Raw genomic sequence first — 6,696 nt, 5'->3', positions numbered from 1 at the left:
GAGCGTGGGAGCTAGCACAGTACCAGAGACTAGCTGAGAGTGTACACCGTGATGCACAAACAGGAAGAAGGGAGAGGGCTAACTGGGAACGGCGTGGACCCTTGGAACCTCAAATCCCATCTCCAGTGACACCCCTCCTCCAACACGGACACACTACCTAATCCACTCAAACAGCTCTACCAGTGGGGGACCTGGTATCCAAACAATCGGGCCTTGGGGTGGGGGGATGTCACTCTCTACTCCCTGATTCCCCTAGGCTCATATTTTTGTTTCTTAGATATTTTTACTTCTTCAATCTGTATTATCAAGAGTGACTGAAATAAAAAACATAATTGAGTCCCATCATTATTGTCATTATGAAAATGGCTTTAAGAGAAAACTGGTCAGATGAGTATTATTGCTCCTCACTCTTCAACTGGCCAGTAGGTGCCACTGATAAAACAGACAGGCCCAGAGAGTCTGTCCAGAATGCTCAAGATACAGAGTTTTGTATGACATGCCTTTCTTGGGGAGAACACCTAGGACATAATCATGTGGACTTCTTGATCTCATCATACAAGACAAGCACAAAGACACCACCCATGCCTCTGAGAACTTGGGACCATGCACCCTTGAGAAAAGCCTTGCCTCCTTCATCAGGAGCGATCTTCCACCAGCAGTCAAGTGTGTCTGTTTACATGATATCAGTTTCTTAGCGTCCTGACTGCGTCATCATACGACGGCGAACCATGACAGAAGGACAGGAAGTCAGGAAAGCAACAGCAGTGACGGACTGAGCAATCATCCAGCTGATGAAGATGTGAGTATTCTTGGGATCTGGAAGCATTCCCTTTACAGTGTCATAGATATCAAAGTAGACAGCTCAGTAGATGATAATGCCCTGTACTGACACATTAAAGCCTTGGTACAGGCCCTTAATCCCATCAGATTTGTAGATCTTAACCAGGCAGTCACCAAGGCCTTTTAATTCCCTTTCAGCTCCAGTTTTCCCCACATCAGCTGCTAGACAGGTACGGGCAAAATCAAGAGGTTACACAAAGCACAAGGATGTGGCCCCAGTGGCACCACCTGATGCCAGGTTCCCTGCAAAGTAGCACCAAAACTGGGTCCTCTTGTCCTCTCCACCCAGAAAGATCTGCTTATATTTACCTTTGAAGGCAAAGTTGAGAGCGTGGGTGGGGAAGTACCTGATGACATTGGCCAGGTTACCATGCCAGAAGGACAGGATTCCCTGCTCCTTCGGGATTTGAGCCACACAGTCTATAATGCCCTTGTGTTGCTGGTCTGCCATGATTTGCTTGCTGGCATGCTGCACCTGCAGCAGCAGCTTGATCTGCTCGGTGGGTGCTATTGCTGTCTTGGAGATGGCCACGGCTACTCCACTAGCCCAGAAGTCCTTGGCGAAGGACACAGCAGCATCCGTCATGTTGAAAGAAAAAAAAAAAAAAAACAGAAGGGAGAGATAGAAAGACCTGGAGGAGCAGGAGCTCCAAAAGGAGACTAACAGAGCCATAAAAACTGAGCCCTGGGGGCCCTGAAGAGAATGATACCCCAACCAAGGACAATGCATGGAGAGGAACTAAAACCCTGGCTCAGATGTAGCCCAACGATTCAGGGTTCAAGTGGGGTCCCTTGTTAGGGGAGTGGGGACTTTCTCTGGCATGAGCTCAGTGGCAGGCTCTCTGATCTGTTTCCTGTGTGTGTGTGTGTGTGTGTGTGTGTGTGTGTGTGTGTGTGTCTTACCAGGCCACAGAGTCCTGATGAGACCTGATAGGCTAGAGTCAGAGGGAAGGGGAGGAGGACCTTCTCTATCAGTGGACTAGGGGAGGGGCATGGGAAGAGATGAGGGAGAGAGGATGGGACTGGGAAGAGATGAGGAAGGGAGCCACAGCTGGGATATGAATTGAATAAATTGTAATAAATGATAAAAATTAAAAAATAAAAAAATAAAAAAGAAGAGGCAGGTGACTGAGGGGCTGGACTGGAAGACAACCAGTTTTGACTCCTAGACTCTGTGCAGGTTCATATATTTTAATACTTGGTCCCAGTTGGTGAAATGGTTTGGGAAGTAGGAGGCAGAGCATTGTTGGAAGAGGTGTGTCACCGAGGCAGGGTTTGAGATTTCAAAAGCCTATGATAATTCTGGGTTATTTCTCTCTGTTCCTTGTGGTGTGCCTCAAAATGTAAGCTCTCATCTGCACCAGGGACACACTTGCCTCCTTGCTACCTTGCCCCTCCCCCCATTAATGATGGTCATTAACTCACCCTCTGAAACTGTAAGTCTCAATAAACTCTTCTATAAATTGCCTTGGTCATGATGTCTCTTTATAGCCATGGAAAAACAACTAAGAAGCTACTAAGGTGGGAAAGGGGGCAGAGACTATAGAATATTTAAATGATTGCAGGCCAGCAAGCTTGGTATGCACTCTGGTTAACAATAAGAGTTGCTGTCTCAGACAATGTGGAAAATGAGGATTGATACCTCTGACCACTGTGTGTGTGTGTGTGTGTGTATGTATGCACGTGTGCACATGTACATCAGCATTTGTGTGTGTGTGTGCATATTAGGAGCTAAGAACATTGGAGAGTAATTGGTTCAGAATCCCCATGAGTGCAATTAGTGCCTTTCTAAAATAGACATCAGAAAATGCCCTATTCCTTCTGCAATATGAAGACAGTGCAATGTCCTTGGACAGAATGTGGTTCCTCCCCAACAGTGAGTGCACTAGGATTTGAATTTTTGGATTTCTCAGGTTCTAGGGTTGTAAAATTGGTGCTTAGCTCAAACCTCTTTGCTATATCAGCTCATTCTAGTGACATTTGGTTTGAGTTGAAACAATTAATGGGAGGTTTATACTTCCTTTCTCTGCGTTTATAGATATGTATGTGTTGTTTATATCACATTTGAATGAAAAATTATGGAGAACTTGTTTTTATGCCAGGCATTTTGCTTGATTTAATAGTTAACTTGCTCTTCAGGATGAAGTCATTCCTTTCAGAGTGCTAACAGTTTACTGGTGGAGACTGGAAAACACACAGAAGCAGCTGCAATAGGGTGTGCAGGTTTAGAATGCGTTGGGGGGTCCACGGAATGTACTTGTCTCCCTTTGGAGACCATAGAAGCATACTTGTAGCAAGCACTGACTGTGTTTGAGATCTGAAGCATGCGCACAGTTAATCTGGGGAAGGCCAGCGGATCAGGAGTGGGGGTGTAGAGCCGTACTCCAGGCCGGGAAATTGTACTCTCAGGCCTCACACTCTGAAAACTGTGCTTTTGCATGGAGCTGTTCGTTATAGTTCACAACCGCAGTACTGGGTTGAAGAAAAGAAAGCGAGTGATTAGATTGTTAGGAACTACTCCATAATTCATGGCAAGGAGTGTACATTTCAGGCAAAGCCTTGGAAGCCAGTGAAGTGTTTAACCGAGGATATATGATCTGATTTATGCTCTCAGGCATCCAGGGGAGAAGTTTGAGCAGTGGAAACTAAAAAGGAAAAAAAAAAAAAAGTTGGGATGCTTTGCAATAAACCGAGTGAGAAGTGGTGCTGGCTCCAGCTGCAGAAGCAGCTGACCGTGTTGGGCTATTTGGATATTTGCAGGAATTGGAGTTAGTGACTGATTAGACATAAAGAGTTCAAGTCCATGCATCATTACCTGAGTGATGGATGAAGACAGTTTTAAGACAGAAGGACCAGAGGGAGATTATGCTGTCTAAGGTTTTAAAAGCAAAATTGCCCACATGCCTTTGTTCTTGCCTTAGTTTCTGTCTTGTGGACTCTCATTCATCTTTTTTCATGGTCCACAGTTTGGTTTACATATTAAGATATCTTACCATGGCCCAACTGTCTTTGCTTTCTCTTCTGATGTATTTTGTTTGCACTTTCATGCTTTCGAACTCAGTCATTTCACTAAGACACAGCCACGGTCACCTCAGAAGCAGAGCAGCTGTGATCACCTCCACAAGCCCTCTCAAGATGGCGACCAACCAGCGCTCATTCTCTTATGGAACTCTTGAGACAGTAAACAAGGGGTTCACGTGGAGCAATCCTGACATTCCCACTCTTCCCCCTGAGGAATGGAATGCCATGCCTTCTTGCTGCAGTAGCCATTGTAGTGTGCCTGTTGTGGGTGATAAGGTATGAAACAGGCTGTTTGATCAGAAGGTGTCATGTCTACAGGGCAGGGAGGGGGATTCCCACGGTGACCATCTTCCTCTTTAGGGCACAGAGTGCCTCATCTTGATGAATTGCATCTTCTAGCAGATGTACTAGAAAAATGTATTGCCATGTATGAAATTGGGAAATCTAGGACATGCTTAAAGGATGTTTGTGGCAAAAGTTCCATTTCCTCTGCTACGGGTGATAAGACAAACAACTGAGACTTAGCTGTTTGCCAAGAAAGGACTTGCCCGCATCTGGAGGGAATTAGGATGAAAATAAGACATACATTTGTTATCCTCTACACTCTCCTAAGAATTGGCAAAAAGAATGGAAGAAAGGAGGAGATGGAGACGTTGGCTTGCTTTTCTTATGCTTGGAGAGTATGTAAGGGAAAAAGAGGACAAATTAGATTTGTGATAAATAACTTCTTCTGGGATCTCCAAACTAGGAGCCCATGGGAAGAATAAGGTAGTGAGGAGAGTGAGGTGAAAGTGATTAAAAAAAAAGAAAACTCGCAAGTCTGAACTTTAATACAAAGAAAGGGAAAAGCCCATGGTTCAGGATGCAAATAGGAATCTTAATAATGGCCTGGTGTCGGAAACTGACACAGGCAATAGTCTGCCTCAAGTCCCTTGGATTGGGAATGGCTTTTAAGCCAGAAATGAAAGAGCCACTGTCAGTCTGAATTTTGAGGTTCCGGGAGAGCGTGCAGATAAGATCAGCTTGAGGTTAGTGGGGTGCATAGACAACAAGTAACACGACTTCCTAGTCCGCCTGTGGCAGGTCCTGCCAGAAGATACACTGAGGACAGATGTACTGCTGGGGTACACTCTGCGTATCCTGGCTGAAGAGCTGGCCCTGACAACAGTAAAGGCGCTCGTCCTGCATGGGTAAAGTGGGAGTCCATAGAGTTGTTTACTTCCTGTAGAGTGCTTAAATGCCCAGCGATATAGGATGCTTAGAAGACAGACAAAAAATAAAACTAAAAATTTCCCAGAAGCCATCAAAAAATTTAAAAAGGTAGATTATTTGCTCAGTCCAAAGCCATTTCAACAGCTGGGTGGCTGATGGAGAATGACTGTGCATTAGTGCTAAGTCCATTCCACTTTAGTCAATATTGCTTCTTTGGCAGAATAATTAAAATACTTAAAGAGATATTTCCAAGCTGTATTGGAACTTGTGCCTTCTTTAATATTTTTCTAGCACCTGAATTCCAAGGCCAGTTTCCACTCTCCAGGAACGCACAACACTACCCGTCAAAGTATTTGCTCAAGGTTACCTTTGTAGCCTCTTGTAGCTACTGTTTCTCTTGGGCTGGTGGCCTAGGACCTGCTTTCATTAACCTCCCCACCCTCTGTGAAAAGGCTTCACTGCACAGATAATATAATGCTGACCCCTGAGCATCCTACAGATTTAGAAAAGCATCCAAAAGACATACAAGCACACACAATGGGATCAGCCTACACAAGGTACAGGGCCAGGGGCATCTGTGAAGTTCACAGGAACTTTATGGTTGGGTGGGTATGGCACAGATGGCAACCAACAGGGTAAGAAAGTTTCTGCAACGGTTTGTGCAGGTTAAGTCTAAGATCATTAGTTAAGAAGTTTAAATGCAAAAAGTACGCTCTGTGTGGGTGGACAAAGGCACACCCTGAATTTTCTATAATGAGTGAATAGCCAAATGGTAGGGGTGGGTTGTCTTTCTGTGAGTTGTTTTTCATGGAAGCCCCAAAATACTATGTGCTATTGCTGCTGCTATGGATTGCATGCTAAGACTCCTGTAGAAGGCATCATGCTTTGGTTATGGTTCATGGAGAAATCAAGCTAGGACTAAGGTGGAAACTTCCTCCTTACTAACTTTTAATGTACCAGAAAGTGCTGTCCTGGTTGCTGGGGGAAGTACTATTATCAGTTGACTTACTCAGTTATGGACCTCACCATGTCAGGCAACGTTTGCTCACTGGCAGAATAGTTGCAGGACTCTTAGGAATGCAACCCGTTGCTTTTCTGTTGGATTTAAGGCTCACTCCATGAGAAGGAGCCCAGATTTCATACTGTAAAGAAGGATGAAGAGCTGAGAAGTTCTTAGGGCCTGGGGTGGAAGCTATGCTATTGTTTGCCCAAGGGTCTATGGTGTGCATGTCAAGCCAAGTCCTAACATTAATGTTCATGTCTATAGTTTATTGCTGTTGCAAATCTTGGGTCAAGAAAGCTTGTTTTCCAGTGGGTGACAGCGGTAATGGAGATTAATAACTGGCCAAAATACTGAGAATGACCTTTTTTTCTGTATCATAGAGGTCAAATCCTCAACCTTTAATTTGAGAAATAATCATCTTTCTCGTTTTTATTTTCCTAAGGCTTAGCAAATGTAAAAAAGGAGTATAAAGAATATAGAAGAACGGGGTGGAATGTTGTGGAACTCATCCCTTGGGGATTGTAGTAGTTTGAAGGAGACATGTCTTTCATAGCCTTGGGAATTTAAACACTTGGTTTCCCCTTGGTAGTGCTGTAGGGAACATTTAGGTCACACAGCAT

General features: G+C 44.5%; 1 pseudogene; it reads right to left on the bottom strand.

Annotated features, from left to right (window-relative positions):
- Positions 1-529: 529 nt before the first annotated feature.
- On the bottom strand, positions 530-1,426 carry LOC110562613 (ADP/ATP translocase 2-like; annotated as a pseudogene).
- Positions 1,427-6,696: the final 5,270 nt, after the last annotated feature.

Source organism: Meriones unguiculatus, chromosome 10 (assembly GCF_030254825.1).
Source record: "Meriones unguiculatus strain TT.TT164.6M chromosome 10, Bangor_MerUng_6.1, whole genome shotgun sequence".
NCBI classification, from domain to species: domain Eukaryota; kingdom Metazoa; phylum Chordata; class Mammalia; order Rodentia; family Muridae; genus Meriones; species Meriones unguiculatus.
This window is presented reverse-complemented; position numbering and strand designations above follow the sequence as displayed.